The sequence below is a fragment of the Triturus cristatus genome, chromosome 1_1 (assembly GCF_964204655.1).
Source record: "Triturus cristatus chromosome 1_1, aTriCri1.1, whole genome shotgun sequence".
In the NCBI taxonomy this organism is placed as follows: Eukaryota; Metazoa; Chordata; class Amphibia; order Caudata; family Salamandridae; genus Triturus; species Triturus cristatus.
The window spans coordinates 965,972,818-965,992,897 of record NC_140579.1 but is presented as its reverse complement, the minus strand read 5'-3'; the positions used below and the strand labels follow the sequence as shown (position 1 = coordinate 965,992,897).

The following is a 20,080-nucleotide window of genomic DNA, read 5'->3' as shown; positions in this document are numbered from 1 at the left end:
GCCTGTTTGCAGTCACGAAGAGCCCAAAAACTTCAGTCTGCTCCACTGAGGCCACACCAAGGGTCCAGGACCTGAGGGGACCCAGTTGGGGGACCGGGGATTACTCCAACTGGAACTGGGTGCTGGTTCAGGTGGTTGGGAGCCGGTTAAATCCCTGTGGCTCTGAACAGGAGGACAGCAGTTTAGCCTTTGTAGTCAATCGGAGTCCTGGGATCAGGTGCAGATCCAATCCCTCTTGACTCAGGCAGGTGGACAGCAGGGTAGCAGTTCAGCAAGGCAGTAGGGGAGCAGTCCAGCAGTCCTTTTTGCAGCACAGCAGTCCTTCTTCCTGGCAGAGTCTACACAGTTCCAGAAGTGTACTTAAGAGTTTGTGTCTGAGGCCCAATATGTATACCAGGTCCTTTGAAGTGGGAGAAGCTTCTAGAAGTTTCCCTTTAAAGTGCACAGATTTCCTGCCTCCATTACCCTAGCTCCAGACCAGCTACAGGGAGTATGCAGCCCTTTGTGTGGAGAAAGGACACTCCCTATTCAAGTGTTAAATGGGGCTATGCTCCGTTCCACCCTTCCATCCTGCAAGTGATGGCCCATTCAGGCACACCTAAGCTCTCGGTCTTGTGTGGCTGTCTAGGAGGAATACACAAAGCCTAACTGTCTGCAACACCCAGTCATGTGACTCAGACAGGCTGAAGTCACTAAATGGCTAAGGCAGAAAAATGTCAACTTTCTAAAAGTGGCATTTTCAAAAATTGTAAACAAAAATCTGACTTAACCATAGAGAGGGTTTTTCATTACAATTCCAAAGACATCAAACATGAACTGTTTATCTATTCCCATTTGGAAGTTACAGTTTATTAAATGTCATAAGGGAACTCCAGTGTTATCCTATGGGAAAGGTAGACCTTACAGTGGCGAAAAACGAATAAAAGTACATGTCCTACTTTAAATACACTGCACCCTGCACTCTGGGGTATTTAGGGCCTACTCTAGGGGTAACATATGTTTAAAAAAGAAAGGGTTGAGCCTGATAAAAAGGTTTGCAAGGTCGAATTGGCAGTTTAAAACTGCACACACAGGTTGCAATGGCAGACCTGGGACATGTTTAAAGGGCTACTTAGGAGGATGGCACAATCAGTGCTGCAGGCTCACTAGTAGCATTTACAGGCCTTAAGGACATGTAGTACCACTTTACTATGGGCTGAGAAGTAAACTAAATATGCCAATTGGGTATAAGCCAATTCTACTAGGTTTTACGGAGAGGGTGCAAGCACTTTAGCACTAGTTACCAGTGGACAAAACAGGAGAGTTGACATTACGTCAAACCAATTTGGAGATGCTGATCGTGTCTCAAGGCCGAAAGCCCTGAAGTGCAGAAACTTGCTTCTGTGAAGTCCCATATTATAGAGGGGTCTCCTTCGTCAGATGCCCGACCACCCAGTAGCTCTGTGTGTGTCTCTCCGCATTTGGAGTGCCACCGTTGTGATCGGAGGAAGAGGAGAGGCACTGCCATAGAGCTGGTGTAGAAGGGGGTTATCCTGCATTTCTCAATTCTGTGACGCAAATCCTGTGTCTGCTGCCATATCAAACCACCACTCATTAATAGTAATTAGGTGGGACGCTCTGCATTAGGAATCCATATTCGGGACACGCAGTGTGGCTGAGATTGCCAATACCTTGGTGGTAATTTTGGCTTAAAGTCAGTCATCATTTTAAAAACAAAAACGAATTCAGTTGACCACCTTTCCATAAGCGTTTTGAGCTGGCCTAGTTTATTAATCGCCAGTGCTTGATATAGCCTCAAAATAACTTTTTCACTGGATTTTCCAATATTAATTTGGATTCTGAAGGCTTAAAATCCAGAATGGGTTTTAAAACTTCTTTATAACTCTCTAGTGCGCAGCAAATCTGTATAAAGTGGAAGAACTGCAATTTATGCAATCTAAGTAAGGGATGAGATCAGCATGTGATTTAATGTTGGTGGACACCCACACATCTCCTGGGCTCGGGATGCCTATCCTGTGGCAGGATGTAGAGCCCTCTAATCCTGACACCGAGGGCATTCAGGTACAGACCCACAGTGGCATCAATTTGGTAAGATTCCACATCCACTTGGTTCATTTGAAAAAGCCCTAAACCAGCATTGAATGGGCAAGCTTGACCTGTTCTCAGGTCCTCCACAGTAGAGGTGTTCCAACACCCCACATTCATAAGACAGTTCAAGCCTACTTGCAGGAACGTGCCTTTTCCCCAAATAACCAATCATTAATGGGAAGCGACTGAGCCGTCCAGCAGTAAAGCTGTATATCCTGAATGCACAACCCCTCATTGTAAGGCACCTGAACACATTTATTGTAGGCCACTCGTGGCAGCCCTGCACCCCACCAAAGGAACGATGTCAAAATACAGTTTTATAAATGCATGTGAATTATTCTGTAACATATATAGCAACTGTGGTAATGTTCTCATTGTATATGAGTCCGATTTTCCCATTATGGAGATTGGGAGTAGTTACCCCATGTTGTAAAACTGATGTCTCAGTTTCTGCTGCAGTGGGGCTACATTCAAATCCCAGTATTCCTCTGGATGTAGAAAGACGTTTCTGCCCAGATATTTGAAAGAGCCCCGTGGCAGGAATGCAAGGCAGGAATTATTTTCCCCCTGCTGCTCAGTGGGGTGGAGGGGGGGAAGTGATACATGCCAGGTGATCCTAAGGCCCGAGGCGTCCTCATAGATGTTAAGAATCTGGATAAATCTCAGGACTGACCGGTGCTGGCACTACAGGGACTATAGGTATAAGGAGAGGACATTCTCCACGGATGAGGTTGTCCAAACCCCCACCCCAATCAGTTCCCCATATTTGCCTATGCTGCCCTACCCAGGTAGCTAGGGGCTCCATGACCAATGCAAAAGGGATTGGTGAAAGCGGGCATCCCTATCTCATCCCTCACTGTATGGGGAGGGTTTGGACAAAACTCCTTTTATACAGACTTTCGCCCAAGGGAGGAGTAAAGTAGTTGAGCATAAGCTATGAAATGAGAGCAAAAGTTCATTTTTCCCAACACTTGGTAAAGGTGTGGCGATAGAATAGAGTCAAATGCCTTTGAAAGTCCATTGTGACACAGAGGGTTGTGATATTTTCAGTTAATTTGCCAAAGCAACTTGTAGGCATTGAAGACAATGTTTGGTACCCCGCAAGGGCATAAGGATCGCATTACTTTCAATAGTCTTGTAGCCAAAACCTTGGTCTATAGAATGCACATTTAGTAGGTATCTTACCGGTTTTGGGAATAATCGCACTAGTGTCCTCTGGGGAGTCATATGGGCACTCCTCCGAATGCAAGGCCTCTCGGAACATAGCTTTCAAAGTATCAACCAGTTTGGTGGCATATTTTTTAAAGAAATCCTGGTAGGGAGAAACTGTTAGGCCCAGAAACTTTTCCTGATGACATTTATGTTCTTTGTTTGAGTATTGTGTTTTATTGGCAAATCTAAAGCCACTTTATCCACCCTCGAGGTCTCACATTACTGGATTGTCTGTTTGGAGAAGACCTGTGCAGATTCTTCTGAGGTAATAACTAAACAACTAGAGGCATCTTACACTGAAGATACTGTTCTAAACTCTGTTTCCCTATCGGCTAACAGATAAATCTTCTTGCCTGTTTTGCTTCCTATATCATACACAATATCTTGCTATTTCACCCATGCACGTTTAGGCTACTCAAGTAGTTTTTCTTTGACCGATAGTTATACCACCCCCAGTTACGTTAAAACATCTGCTTCTCTGTTGAATATAACTTTGTTTTCTAACCTATTAAGCAGTGTTTCAAGTTTTACCATGACCTTCTCCTCACCTCTACGCTGGCCTACAGCAGGGCAGATTGCATTTCCCCTTACTGTCACTTTTAGACTTCCCATAATGTAATGGCAGAGGGGACCAAGGAGTAAATCAATTCCAAATAGCCTTCTATTTCCTGTTGGACCTGTTTGAAGAAGTGCCCATCTAGTAACCTTGAAGAAGACAATCACCACTTCCCAATCTGACCCTCGGAAGTCCTTTCAAGGTGATCTCCAGTGGGGCTTGATTAGCAAGATATCTAGAGAGAATGCTAGAGCCCAATATCCCTGCCAACTTCACATCTGGGATGAATAAAAATGGCTATTCTAGAATGTGGTTTATATGCTCCCCCAGAGTAGAACATGAGTTATTGGTCAATTGGGTGTCTTGCCCACCAAATGTCACTCAACTCTAGTGCGGCAGGCCTCAGAGGTAGAGGGGACCTTCGCAATTCAACCCCCAATTCCCTGGTTTCCAACATGGGGCTCATACTGGTATTGAAGTCTCCCTCGAGGATTAACCTGCCCACAGGGATCTTGATAACCAAATAAGTCGGGACCTTTAACTTTTCCTGTAATATGGGCTTTACATACTGTATGCACTTATAAAAGTCCAGTGGCAGCCTTCTAAAAGACCAATGGCCACTACATATCTCCCTAATTTGTCACCTCTTATCGCTGTCATGGTCAAGGGGAATGTCTTATGTATGAAGATAAAAGCTGGTTGGGTTGGATGAACAGTACCCAACACTATTATTGAAAAATAAAGTAATTGATTGAAACTTGATCCACGATTTGTGATTTAAACTTATGAACTACATACAATCCCTCTTCATAGGGACACCAGGCAGTGCTTAAGGGAACAAACCCACAATTGGGAAACGCAGCTTCTATTTTTGGTTTCTCACACTCCAGGATCAGAGAGTGAAACCCTTTTGCATGCTATAAACTGTGTAAGATTGGAATAAGTTTGGAATACCAGGAGTGCGTGATCCTCTCCACTTGAGACTATGTATGAAGATGCCACCTACTCCCCCCCCAGATCCTGGTATAAAGTCTGCAATATATACCCTAAAATAGCCTTAACAACTCAGACAACCACAATGGATGTCAGTATATCTCCTGTAAGAGGGTCAATTTTGGTCTGTTTTTCCTGGAATATTGTTATACTCCCTCCTTTCAACTGTATTATATTATCTCTTTACATTCCACAAAATGACTTAAAACTCAGTCAATTTTGTCATTTTCTATTTCCTCGATAATTTAGTATGTTCATTCTCATTGTGTCTATCTGAAGTTGTGAGAACCTCCTTGAAATAGCTACTAATCTAAATCCCTGACAAACTCCACCTATCCCATACTTCCTAACATAAAGCATTGATGGCATTTTCAGGTTCTCAAAAAAACTAGGCCAAAAAGCAGTAACGGAATTGATCACCCTATATAAAAGAAAATGTCATTCACTGGGTGTTACATGGCTGGTATGTGGGGGTTTATTCTAGATGGTAGCCTTCAAAAAATCGAAAATAACGTTTTACACAGGAAAAGCCCGGCCAGCCTTATTGTTCACCTGGATGTCGGATTTCCTTTCTTAGAGGATTTAGTTGAGGTTGCACTACTCCTTATTTGGCTTAAGATCTGGCATTCAAGGCATACTAGATTCTCCTGTTCAACCATTAAAGACTGCTTGAGACAGAACCAAGCTTTTTCCATTCCTTGGCTTCCCCATGCTAAAAAAGGTTTTACAAACATAAGTCTTTCAAACCTTTTCCATTCTCTAAACGAAATTGTTAATTGCTCAAAGCTCACAGTCAAAACGCTTTTTCCATAGAAAAATGAAGCCATATTCCTTAAAAACCAACAGCTGAGCAGAGTCCAGTGTTATTTTGATTTAAAGCGTGAAGCAGGGATGGAATGCTTCTTAACATGGGTCTCAAAAAGCGAACATAGATTGTATCTAACCCCCTTTAGACTCAGCACTTTGCACTTTATCATGGCCTATCCTCATCAAGGTTCTCGGTTTCAATTCCTGCCCCCCTGTCCATGTGACAATACTTCTAAGCAAACACTCCCACATTTTATGTTTCTCTGCAGTTTCTATGTATCTCCAAGACAACAATAATATAAATTTTACATACCCTGGGTCTAAGATCCTATCAAGATTGTCTGCATCAAGCACTGTTTTTATGATTCTTATATTGAGTGTTGTATAACTGTTTTAATATGGTTTTCGATGTAATGGATTTTATGGCTCTTTGACTGACTTGACTGACTTAAAACTCAGTTAATCTTGTCACATCCTATTTCCTAGACAATTTTATATGTGCATTTCCAATGTGCCTATCAGAAGGTGCGAGAACTACCTCCTAAGAGCTACTAATGTAACTCTCTGACAAAGTCCACCAATTATATAGTTGTCAACATAAAGCATCTGTCGCCCATAAACTACAACTTTCTAACTTCCGTTAAGAATAGAGAACTATCCGACCACTACAAATATGTCTATCCTATACATCTGTAGAATCTAGTGAGTGTCCGCTTGAAGCAAACCCTCCACCCCTCCCCGAAAGTTCCAAACATGTCATTCTTCAGCATGTCTATACACTCTTTGGGATTGACCGCTTCCTCCCTGCTGATCACCTCCCTCCAATCCCCATTCCTGTGTATTCTCAAGAGCCAGTCGAGGAGGGTCCACCACTCTGTCCCATATTGCAATGTTTTCAACCAGCCTAGCTTCTTCTGCTCTCTAGTTAATTGTCTATTACGCCTGTCAAGGTGCGTAGCTCCAAGGCAGTTCCATCTCTAAGTCCCCAGAATCTTCGAGTCTTCAGATTGTTCGCACATTCCTCCACCGCTTCTCAATCATTTTCACAGGTTTAAAAAAAGGGTGATTTTCCTTGATGTTGATCTTTTAATTTTGAAGGGTAAAGTAACATATATATTGAAGCTGGATTGCTCTTAATTTTTTTTCACTTCTTGAAAGGATTACACTACAGTAGAATCCTTTTGGTGTAGTCAAGGAAAATACATTTTTTTGAAGAGTTGTAATTTACCTCCCTGCTTTCCTGCACTGCTTTAAGTATTCTCTCCGCAAAATTCATGACCCTGATGAATATGGGGGGGGGGGGAGATGGCCCCCTGGCTGTGGCCTGGGCACCAGTGAGTGCTAAGCTCCTTCTAGGATCGAGCATGTGCAAAGTTCCTTCTCTGGGTACCAGGATATATAGCAATCTACAAGGAATTGCATGGGGCTGGGACCCTCATTGCCCTCCATGACGTTATTCCTTAGGGATCTAGATTCAACAGCCTCTGGCCTGCGTTCAAGTTGCAAGGCAATGTCTTTGAATTTCGTATAGTATTTCTTGAGGACTCTGAGTCCATGGTCCATCGTGGAAATATGTTCCTCCGCTTCTTTGGTCTGTTCAGCCAGGTTTCTGATCTACTGCCACAGAAGGGAGACTTCTGAACCCACTCCACCTATTTAGTCCTCTAAAGTCCTTTGTGTGTCCTGAATCTCTTTTAGGATCATTTCATGTGGCACCGGTTCTTGAAGATGAACTTGTGGTTACTGTGTGGGATTATCCTGGCCTTCTCCCCTAGTGTGTAAGTGCCTGGACAATCTATCAATTTGGTCTTGCTGTCCAGAGACCCAGGCCTTGTTGTTGTCCATAGCTGTGGCTAGGATAAATTGTGTTATCAATTAACATAGCCATTGGTGCCAGAGCACCCACAGCCACACCACCATTTCAGCCTCAGAAATACTGTTAGAACTAATTCACCACTTGGATGCTGAGCCTTTCCTCATAAGAGCGGGAGGAGATGAAGGCAGTGACCAAAATCTGTTTGCCATGGCAAGGCTTCAGAACATTGGCCGCCCACTCCCCATACACAGAGCCGGGAACTCCAAGGCTGTCACTACCACTGATGGTGCAGTGTCTAGCGTGGACCCCAGGGAGACCCCTCACCTCTGGCCTGGAATTTTTCTTTCCTTGTGGTTGCCCGTCGAATCAGCAAGGAGAACAGACAGGGGGGAGCCAAACTTGGAGGGCGCATGGCCCACAGAAGGAAAAGGGAGGAACAAACTCTGCTCCAGTTTTTCCAGGATTCTGTACAGGCCTTCGGTTGAAGCACGCCAGCCTGCGAGCAATAAGATATCCTCTCTGGCAGGTGGGAGATCACTTCCATGTTACATCGTCAGCACCTTCCTGGTTTCTGAACTGGCCAGAGTCCCACACTTCTCTGGTCCAGCGGCGGGTTAGCAGCTCAACTCTTTCACCACAACGGTCTGGAATCCACATCTAGGCCACTGTTGCCTGTTCCCCGTCCCAGCTCCGACAGCAGGCTGCAGCTGGACGAGTGACGCACAACTCTCTCACAGTGAGGGGAAACCCTCACATTTCTTTTTTTACAGACTTTGTTGGATCAGTATATAACCCCGGTCCAGTGCCGCAGACACAAGATGTGTTGAGGGAGCTCCACAGAGTCGAAGGGATTAGGATTATGAAGGATAACTTCAATGAGCAGAGAGCTCCCTTACCTCGTGGTGCATGTTGCCTTGTTGGAACATTTAGGGCTAGGTACCCTAAAAACAGCAGCATCTTCTACTCTGGCTAGTCAATAGATTTGAAAAGTTTTACCTCTCTTTTGTTTTTGAACAGAGATTTTTGCATTCAGAGTTTTTTACAATGTTTTTAAAGTGTTCTGGGATCCTGCTAGGCTCACAGGAATTATAATCCTGGCAAGTAGACAAGACGAGGACTGCCAGGACAGAGATCGTCAGTGACATTTAAGAAGCTTTTCCTTATTTGCTTCAATTTGCTTAATAAATTGATATTTGCCTAGTCTTAAGTGGCAGACAATGAGATCTGGCAATACTGAAATTAATTAACTTTAGCCCCTAGTTGAACACAAGTTTGAGATAGCCAGGAAAATGAATCAAGGACTCTGCAGTTACACCGAAGTATGACCAGCTTTTTTTCCAACCTGACAAAGCTGTTTGACAAAATGTGGAATTGAAAAGAAAATCTGGTTTGTAGTTTGTTTGAATTTCGCTCATTTTGTTTTCAAGATACGAGATCTTGTTCCAGAATCTCAAGCCTACATGGACTTGCTCGCATTTGAACGCAAGCTAGACCAGACCATCGCCAGGAAGAGAATGGAGATACAAGAAGCAATCAAGAAGCCTCTGACGGTAATTTCAGAATTTCTGACTTGCATTTTCTTGTATTAAATATGGTTCTCGAAGTCATGTAAGCCTCTGTTTCACCATAAATGGCAAACATTGAAAGAAAAAAAAAATATATACATATATATATATATCTATCTATATATATATTCAGTGAAAAAACCATAGGTTTCACACACGTTATAGTTAGCTGGACATTTTACTCGTAAAAAACCATTGAAATTCCCCCGTTATAGTTAGTGCAGGCAACTATAACTCACGCGACCGCAATCCTCTGCTGATGCTAATACTGTATTTAGACACTTATTTGCCCATGTCTTCGTCCATTAAATTTTAGCTATACATATATTACAAATATTTTTTTTTCATAAAGACACATATGTCATCAGCAGAGGATTGCGGTCGCGTGAGTTATAGTTGCCTGCACTAACTATAACGGGGGAATTTCAATGTTTTTTTACGAGTAAAATGTCCAGCTAACTATAACGTGTGTGAAACCTATGGTTTTTTCACTGAATTTGCAAGGTTTTTTAAATGCTAATTCCTAACTATGACGTGTGTGAAACCTATGGTTTTTTCAGTGAATTTGTATGGTTTTTTAAATGCTAAGTTACTTTACGCCGTTCGTGGCGTGCGCGCCCACTTAACGCAGTGCTCACCGTGCGCGCACAGTGTGCACGCGGTGCGCTTTGCGCACCGCGCGCCCACTTTATGCAGTTAGTGCCGTGCACGCACGGTGGGCACGCGGTGCGCTACGCGCACCACGTGCCCACGTTACGCTGGATGCCATCAGTGATGTCATTTGAGATGTCATCAGTGAAGTCATGAGTGATGTCACTGACCATGTCATGAGTGATGTAATATGTGACGTCATCAGCAGTGCATTGCGGGCGCGCGAGTTATAGTTAGCTGAACTAACTATAACGGGGGAATTTCAATGGTTTTGTACGAGAGAAAAGTCCAGCTCACTATAACGCCCCTGAAACCTATGGTTTTTCAGTGAATTTCAAAGGTTTTTTAAATGCTAATTTCTAACTATGCCTACAGAGATAGGACATGTGAAGAAAGAAGAAAAAACGCACAGAAAGAAAAAAAAAGAAATGCAGAAAGAAGCAACAGAAGTTCTCAAAGACGAAGAAAAGTGCAGGAAGAAGGATAAAGTGCAGAAAGAACAAACAGAAGAGCAGAAAGAAGCCTTGTTGCAAAATCATCCTGTACCCTCAACTTTTTCAGACGGATCCTGGTGGTAACTGAGTCTGACTAACCAGTCCTAGAGCCAGTGCTATGTTAAAAAACACTCAGAATACAGTGAAAACACCTACATACACTAGGGAACACTATGCGTTGGGGTCACCCTGTGATTAGCATGACCTCCTCTGTAAGCTCCTAGTATATAATAGGGCAGGGGATTAAAACTACCTCTTAAAACGCGCCACAGGGCGTGTTTGCACACGTCACCTCAGGCCCCGTCCCCTCCCTTCCCCACTGAGTAAACACGCCCTGAGGCCATTTTAAGTTGAGAGATTAAATCCCCTTGAATCCTGAGGGTCCCTAGGGTCCAACTAGACCACTAGGTACCTCCAGTAAGCGCCACAGAGCTGTGTTGCAGAGAGATGTAAAAAGGGGCATGGCCTAGACCACCTCTGCAATGCAGCGCAGTGGCGCTTACTGGAAGCACCTGGTGGGCTAGTTGGCCCCCAGGGTCCTTCAGGATTGAAGGGGAATTATTTCCCCAACTTAAAACGCGCCACAGGGCGTGTTTGCACACGTTAACTCAGGCCCCGTCCCCTCCCTTCACCACTGTGTAAACACGCCCTGTGGCCGTTTTTAGTTGTGAGATTAAGTTCATTTGAATCCTGAGGGTCCCTAGGGTCCAACTAGCCCACTAGGTACCACCAGTAAGCGCCACAGAGCTGCGTTGCAGAGAGGTGTAAAAAGTGGCACGGCCGGGACCACCTCCCTGCAACGCAGCTCAGTGGCGCTTACTGGAAGCACCTGGTGGGCTAGTTAGCCCCCAGGGGCCCTCAGGATTGAAGGGGAATTATTTCCCCAACTTAAAACGCGCCATAGGGCGTGTTTGCACACGTCACTTCAGGCCCCGTCCCCTCCCTTCCACACTGTGTAAACACGCCCTGTGGCCGTTTTAAGTTGGGAGATTAAGTCCCCTTGAATCCTGAGGGTCCCTAGGGGCAAAATAGCCCACTAGGTACGTCCAGTAAGCGCCATTGCAGAGAGGTGTAAAAAGGGGCACGACCTGCACCACCTCTCTGCAACGCAGAGCAGCGGCGCTTACTGGAAGCACCTGGTGGGCTAGTTGGCCCCCAGGCTCCCTCAGGATTGAAAGGGAATTATTTCCCCAACTTAAAATGCACCACAGGGCGTGTTTGCACACGTCACCTCAGGCCCCGTCCCCTCCCTTCACCACTGTGTAAACGCCCCCTGTGGCCGTTCTAAGTTGAGAGATTAAGTCCCCTTGAATCCTAAGGGTCCCTAGGGTCAAACTAGCCCACTAGGTACCTCCAGTAAGCGCCACAGAGCTGCGTTGCATAGAGGTCTAAAAAGGGACGTGGCCTCAGAACACCTGTCTGCAACGCAGCTCCCTGGCGCATACTGGAGATACCTGTTGGGCTAGTTGGCCCTCAGGGACCCTCAGTATTGAAGGGGAATTAATTCCCCAACTTACAACTGGCCAAGGGGCGCGTTTGCAGAGTGCTGCAAGGAGGGGGCGTGGCCTCCAGCGCGATGCCGGTCTTTTATTTATTTTATTTTTTTAAGAAGGAGGGCTGTGTGGCCCCCCCTTCTTTTTCTAATTTATTGGCCCTGGGGACCCCATCCCCCAGGGCCTGCACCCTAATTTTTTTTGTTGAAAAAAATAACTTTGGAAGGGGGCCGCGTGGCCCCCCTACCAAGGCCTTCATCGGCCCCAGGGACCCCAACCCCCAGGTCATGGCCTTTTTTAAAAAATTCTTTAGGAGTGGGGCTGCGTTGCCCCCCTCCTCAGGCCACTTATGGCCCCGGGGACCCCATCCCCCGGGCCGTCCTTTGTTTTTTATTTATTTAAAAAAATATATATTTATAGAAACACCTAGGACATGCTGGACAAACCGTATGTACCTATCACCATGACAATTTGCGTGATATTCATTAAAAGGCGAATATACATACAATGAATCCATGTGGAATGCCTAATCCCGGCGCCCCCGCCGGTGGGTACTCTCCAAGTAGACACCCTTGTCGTTTATCTATACAAACATGGGTAGCTATTGACGGGCACATTTAATACACACGCACACCAAGCCATTCAAAGGGGATTCGACAAAAATTCGACCAAACTATGCAAGAAAGCCCCCTCACGGTTAATAAAACACACATCCACCGCCGGATGTGTAATACTTTTTATTTTCCTTTCCCCGTGAATATGTCATGCCACACTTGCCTTCACACGGGTTATATTGCCCCATCTAACGTGCCTTCCTCGATGCCTATGTTATAACGCACAGCGCTATGCCATACATATTACAATCTGGGATCCATATCTTTGTCACAGTGCATATGCAACGTTACACTCCCCAGCACATATTTTATATTACAACTTTAGAGACTAGTTAGGTTACACAACACTGCCCTGTACATATTACACTCCAAGGCGCATATCGCATAGCACGCACTAGTGCCTGTGCTATCACGCGCTCTCCAATGAATCTGTCATTGCGCACAATGTATTGCATATTATATTTCACGCCCCAGTTCATCTTATATCACACTTTTTGGTGCACAGTTTATACCATATACTATATCTAGTTTTCATTTTCAATCGTGCTCTCAGGACTATGTTCTATATAACACTGCGTCCACCTACCCTTTTCACGGGCATTACATTTTGCGATGGGGGGTGGAGGGTCAGGGGGTGTTTCTGCCAAGTGAGCCCGGAGTCACAGTCACAAACGTCCTCTTCTTCCTCAATAAAAGTGAGATTATGCTGCATACTTGTTCATATTTTAAGTAGTTCGCACAGACACACATTTTAAAAACAATAAAGTTCCTAATACCCACCTTCTCTGAACAGTTAGCTTGCTGCCCCATCCATCTCCTCCCTATCCTCTGTTGTCTGAATCCATGGACTAGCCTCCTCCCTCCTGCCATGCATGGTCTGATGTGCTGCCACTGCCCTCCATTTAGCTTGATGTACCAGTCCACTCCTCCTGCCGTCCATTGCCCAATTCTATGGCCCATCATTGACCTCCTGCTTAGCCTCTGTGCTTAGCTTGCTGCCCCTATTCTCCTTCCACCTGCCCTCCGATGTCTTTGTGCATGCCCCTGCTCCATTCTTTTTGCCCACCATGTTCCATGGACCTGCCACTCCTATCTACTCTGAGTGTTCTGTTGAGCTGCCACTCCCCTCCCACCTGCCTAGCATTGTCAGATGACTGTAACCTGTCCCTGCCACCTCCACCCTGCCTGTCCACATGCCATGCCCCTATCCCCTTCCTCCTGTCCTCCATGGTCCATTTTACTGCCACACCCTTCTGCCCTCCCTGGTCTGTTGTGCTGCAACTGCTCCTCCTGCCTGCCCCTTGTGGTCTGTTGTAAGGCCCCTTCCCCTGAACTCTCTTGTCTGTGCCCAGGTCCTTACCCTCCCTTCTATCCTCCATGGTTCTTTGTGCATGTCCCTGCACCCTCCTTCTTGCCCTTCATAGCCATTGTGCTGCCACTAACCCTCCCGCTTGCCATACATGGTCTTCTGTGCTGCCATGGCCCCTCCCACCTTCCCTGTGTGGTCAGCTAGCTGCCCCTGACCCCCTCCCACCTTCCCTCCATGGTCTGTGTGTATGCCATCATAGTCTCACTGTTGCTCTCCATGGTGTGTCTTGTTTCTAGTGCCCATCCTGCCTGACCTCCATGGTCATCTTGCTGCTCCTGCCCTGCCCCCTTGCCCCCAGCCCTCTGTTTCCATGTGCAGACCCATATTCCCTCCCTCCTGGCTTGTCTGTTCCATTGTAATGCCCCTGATCCGTCCCTCCTGCCCTTTATGGTCTGTTATGCTGCAGCTTTCTCTCCTGTCTGTCCATTATGGTCAGCTAGATACCATTGCCTCTTTCCTCTATGTTCTGTGTTGTCCATGTGCATGGTCCTGTCCCCTCCCTATTGCTTTCTATGGATTGTTGTGCTGCACTCCCATCGTGCATGCCCTGTGTGGTGTATTGTGCTGCTGCAATCCCTGATGCCTGCCCTCTAGGGTCCGTTTGATGCACCTCTCCATGTCCCTCCTGTCCTCTGTTATCCGAGTCCATGTCCCTACCCCAATTCCTCCTGCCTACCATGATCCAATGTACCATACTTGCGAACATTTTGAACTTGGTAAGAGGGAGATTTTGAAAAAAAACTGGGATATTGATTTTCCCCTTTGAGTAACATTGAAAAAGAGGAGATTCCTGGCTGAAACGGGTCTGTTGGCATGTATGGTTGTACTACCACTACCTCTTCCTTCTGCCCACAATGGTCTATTATATTGCCACAGCCTCTCTTGCCAGTCCTGTATTGTTGGTTTGTTGCCCCTGCCCCCCTTTCCACTGCCCTCCATAGTCTGTTGTGCTGCCACTGCCCTTCCTGCCTGCCCAGTGTGGTCAAATTGTTGCCTCTGCACTCTCCTACCTGCCTTCAATTTTCAGAGTCCGTGCCCCTGGCCTCTGCCTCTCAACAGTATCCCAACTAGATTGCTAACATTCTATATTTATTACAAAAGTGTGGAACGCCTGACTTCATCTTGATGTAATCAAAACTGTAATACCTAGAGCATTTCCTTTAGAAATTACATATATGAGAGGGTCTTATTTGCATCAAAATTATGGTTAGTGCTCTAAAAAACTAAAATGGGGACATATTTTCTGAGTTTTCAAATAGCGACAAAGAACTTTTAAATTATTTGTAATCTTTATGTTTTTTTATCCAGTTGACCACTTGATTAAATGTTGCACTTAGGGGAGAGGATGTGGTGTTACTTCCAGAGCTGCAGACTTTGCAACTGGGGAACCAGGTTGGAGTTTCTGCTTCAGCTCAACATTCTGTGATTCTGGTCAAATCACTTAATCTCCCCATGTCTACAACCAAAATGAATTTGATCTTGTGTGATGGAACCAATGCTCATGTAAAGCACTCCAATACCTGACAAGTCTGCACTATATAAAACTGCAAATACACAAACAATAAGTGTTTTGCACACTTCTGTCATTGGGCTACATGTGGGCTACATCTGGGTGATATTTGTGCTGCATTTGGGCTCTTTTGTCTCTGGTGGCCATCTTGGGAGATTTATTTGTTATGAAGTTTCCTAATTTCCTCATTTACTGCAGTCTCCTCAGTCGGAAATGCTTTCAATTTTTTACTTTGATTCCATCAAGAAGGTATTCAGATATGTCACACATTTGCCATAAATTCTGAATGTTAGCACTCTAGTTGCTCATTAGATCACTGTAGTAAAGCTACTGCTCACCACGGAAGTCTGCTGCTGGTATTAAAAGTGCATGTTTCAGTCTGCATATCAGAATTTTTGAATGAAATAGAAGAGGATTTGAGAAGTCACTCAAAATGTGCCCTAATTTTTCTTTCTTCAGCACTAATCATAAATTTCTATGGCAAAATGAACCCCCTCATTGTGTTCCTTTTTAAATTAAATGTTTTAAGTGTTACCAGTTTATTCCAATCAAGATGGCTTCAGATATGCCATACTTTTGTCATAAGTAAGACAGTAAGCGCTCTAGTTGTTCTTAAGAACACTCTGGGACATTCTGTCATTGGGCTATACTTGGGCTACATCTGGGTGATATTTGGGCTACATTTGGGCTCTTTTGTCTCTGGTGGCCATCTTGGGAGATTTATTTGTTATGAAGTTTCCTAATTTCCTCATTTACTGCAGTCTCCTCAGTCGGAAATGCTTTCAATTTTTTAATCAAACTTTCTATGGCAAAATGAACCCCCTCATTTTGTTCCTTTTTAAATTAAATGTTTTAAGAGTTACCACTTTATTCCAACCAAGATGGCTTCAGGTGTGCCATACGTTTGTCATAAATAGGACTGTTAGTGCTCTAGTTGTTCTTTAGAACACTCTGGGAAGCTGCAGTAGAACACAAAGGAATCAACTGACAGTCTCTGCCCTTGTTGGATGTACATGTTTTACTGAGAATGTCAGACTTCATTCTCACATGACTGAGAAAGATAATGTGAATTACCAAGAAAATATGCTCTCAGTTTAGCTTTTAGATCACCTTCCAAACCTCTGTGGGAAAAGCATGAGAAAATAGTTTTCTCTCAAACATGATTCATGATATCACAGCAGAAGGCTTTTTCACATGGTAAAATCACCTTAGAACACACCACAATTCCTAAAATGAGTATGGTACCATCAACAAATGATTTATAATGTAACTAAAGTCTTAAAACCTTCTATTAACTGCAATGCTTTTTAATGAGGTGCTATCATGTATATTGGTCCCAAGATGGCTGCCAACCCTTCTTGGCTGAAGTACTGACAGCCAATCAGATCTCACGATGAGATGTGTGGTTAGGCTCCGCCCAGATATATCTATCTTTTTAACTCTAATTTTCTCAGGAACTACTGAATGGATTTACACCATTTAAGCAAAAGGCACAAGTCTGAACTGAGGACTACCTCTTTGCCAAATTTGGTGTAATTCCGTTCAGCAGTTTGGGCTGTAGCTGCGTCAACAGGTCCTATGGAAAAAAGCATGGGGAAAATGCATTTTGGGACCCCCCCTTTTTTCTCGGCCCCCGCTTGATGAATCACCGTGAAATTTGCAGGATAGGAGCGGACCGGAGCTGTCCAAAAGTTTGGAAAATTTCGCGAAGATTCGTAAATCGGCGCCAACGTTATTCCAAATAGAATGTTTCGGATTTCCTATGGAAAATAGGTCCTAACTATAACTACCTACTGGCGACTGCCAGTAGGTAATATATATATATATATATATATATATTACCTACTGGCGGTCGCCAGTAGGTAGTTATAGTTAGGACCCCTTTTCCATAGGAAATCCGCAACATTCTATTTTGAATAACTTTGGCGCCGGTCGATGAATCCTCGCGAATTTCTCAAAATAGGTGGGGCGCTACGCTACGCTCCTACCCTGAAAGTCTCGGGGGGATACGTCAAGCGGGGGCTGAGATAAAAGGGGGGTCCCAAAACGCGTTTTTCCCATGCATTTTTCCATAGGACCTTTAGAACGAGCTACAGCCCGAACGGCTGAACAGAATTACTAGAAATTTGGCAGAGAGGTAGTCCCTATGTCAAGGAAGTGCCTTTTGTAGGTTTGGTGTAAATCTGTTCAGTAGATTCTGAGAAAATAGCCTTTAAATCAATATATATATCTGAGCCCGCTTACGGTACGCTTACCGTACGCTTACGGTAAGCTTACGGTACGCGTACGGTGGCGTGCGCGAGCGCGATTCTGATTGGCTGTTAGATCTTAGTAAACATTCGAATCGGCCGAAACCAGGAAGCGGCGGCCGCCATTTTGTGTGTTTCACTCAGAAAAAAAAGAGTGAAAACAAGAAAAGGGGGCAATGAGGAGAGTTACAGACCCCCTTACATGTGTGAGGGGGTCAAAGAAGGACTGTAAAGTACAAAGAAAACATTTATTGATTTTTAAAAAAAACACGGGGTACGCGTACGGTAAGCTTACGGTAAGCGTACGGTAGAAAAAAAAAATAAAAAAATAAATGAAATTCAGATTTAAGTGTTTAGATATTAGGGGGCTCTAAAAAGAGCCGTTGTGTTTATGAAATGATTTTTTAGTGGTACCTACAAGTAAGTACCGATGCAGAGTCTAAGGTTCAAGAGGAAGACTCTGTTCCCTTCATCATTGAAGTGCACACCATCTCCTCTATAAATGTCTTGCATGTCATAACGCAAGTTGTTGTGGTAAATGGCACCCATACCATAGTCACGGAGGAAAGCAGAAACAGATTTGTTGACGTGCTTTCTTGCTTTGTCAATCTGCGGACAGAAATGATTGGACCAGTTCCATTTTTGCCTTTGGCATATGTTGGAAAACACAAAGGCAGTTTTAGGGAAAAGTGAAAACAGTTGTGCAAAGGTGTCCTTCATAAGCATTTCCAGACCTACCCCAGTCAAAGTGCCTAGGTCATTGCCACCACAGTGCACTATTATGAGGTCAGGGTGTTGGATTTGCATGAAGGATTTCACCAATGGCATCAATTGGTGCCACTTTAACCCTCTCTGACCAATCCATTTAATGTCTACATTTGGCAAAGCAAGGTCTCTCACCATATCTGTTTTCTCTGCAAACTTTTCACTCCAGAAGACATAGCTGTGCCCTACAATCCACACTGTGAACATCTTCAAAGGAGAACTGGATGCACTCAGGAGGTGTCTTTCAGTAGAATGGCAATATGAAAAGAAAGACAGTTTGGAAATGGAGGCATACATATTTTTTTCAAAACAAAAAGAACTGATTGGCTGTTTCATACCATTCTAGAATAAAAACTAGGCTGTATGTGTAAATTAATAGAAGCATGTTTTGTATTGGTACAAAAAAATGTGTTACCAAAGAACAGTAGTATGGATTTGCTGTTAGGTTTGAAAAGTCAAGCACTCTTGCTCTGTGGAATTGAAACATTGTGTGGCGAACTTCTGACCTAACTCCACACAGCAGTGTTCCATGAGCTGTTGCTATGGTAGCAGGCAGAAGTCAAGTTGGGGGAAGGGTACTAGGCAGAAGTCAAGTTGGGGGCAGGGTACTTTTGGAAAAGGGTTGGTTTTCAACCAATAGAAATGTGTGATTACATTTGAAAAAAAGGGGGAAGCACTGAGATTTGAAACTTACATGTATATGTGTGGAAAAATAGAGGGAAAGTTTGCCATTATCTGGTTCTGCTGAGAGGAGAGAGGTGTAGAGAACAGAGATCCTGGCTCTGATAATCTGCTGTTTGAGTGCCACATTTCTTTCACAACTAACTAATTTTAAAGGTGAGGTTAGAGTTTGAGAGGAGATGTATATGGTAAATTAAGAAATGAATAATAGAAATGGAAATTCTTTTTGTTGAAGTTGCGTTTATCATTTTCTGTTTTGGGAGAAATTTAAATGTGAGGAACATGTAAAATAATATGGACTATGTTTTCACGATAAATTAAGGTGTACTGGAAAAAAAAAGAATAGTTTAAGGGTTTGAGGTTGGACTCAGTAATGCAAATACATTCAGCATCACTAAGGCTGGTTGCCCTTGCTGGAATGTAGGCAGCCACCCAGGTTACACATGGTGGTGGTCTGAAAAAGCAGTTTGGACATGTGCATTTAAAAAAATCAAAAAAGTGGTTTCATAATGTGTCAGTCTGTAAAAGTGATTTTCACTTGCCAAAAAAAAAGAGCAGTAAGTGTGCTTTCAAATTGGCAAAGAAATTTCGTTTTGGGACTAATGTGAAAACATGACTCTGTGTGGAAATAGGAATTACAGGCAGAGATTTATTGCGTTTTTTTCTGGTGATTTCACAGTTGCATTAGTAGGAAAAAGGGGGAGCGATTTTTTGGGGGAAGAAGCAGACTCTTAGCGCACACCCATCTGCTTGCCATGTATAATCATGCACAGTATTTACAAGCGAGTGGGGTTTTCAGGTTTCAGTCTGTAATGCAAATACATTCAGCATCACTAAGGCTGGTTGCCCTTGCTGGAATGTAGGCAGCCACCCAGGTTACACATGGTGGTGGTCTGAAAAAGCAGTTTGGACATGGGCTTTTTAAAAAAATCAAAAAAGTGGTTTCATAATGTGTCAGTCTGTAAAAGTGATTTTCACTTGCCAAAAAAAAAGAGCAGTAAGTGTGCATTCAAATTGGCAAAGAAATTTCGTTTTGGGACTAATGTGAAAACATGACTCTGTGTGGAAATAGGAATTACAGGCAGAGATTTATTGCGTTTTTTTCTGGTGATTTCACAGTTGCATTAGTAGGAAAAAGGGGGAGCAATTTTTGGGGGAAGAAGCAGACTCTTAGCACACACCCATCTGCTTGCCATGTATAATCATGCACAGTATTT

At 44.1% G+C, this 20,080-nt stretch overlaps 1 pseudogene; it reads left to right on the top strand.

Annotated features, from left to right (window-relative positions):
- The window catches only part of LOC146871398 (SWI/SNF-related matrix-associated actin-dependent regulator of chromatin subfamily D member 2-like), a 626,025-nt pseudogene that overhangs the window by 82,313 nt on the left and 523,632 nt on the right, over nt 1-20,080 (top strand).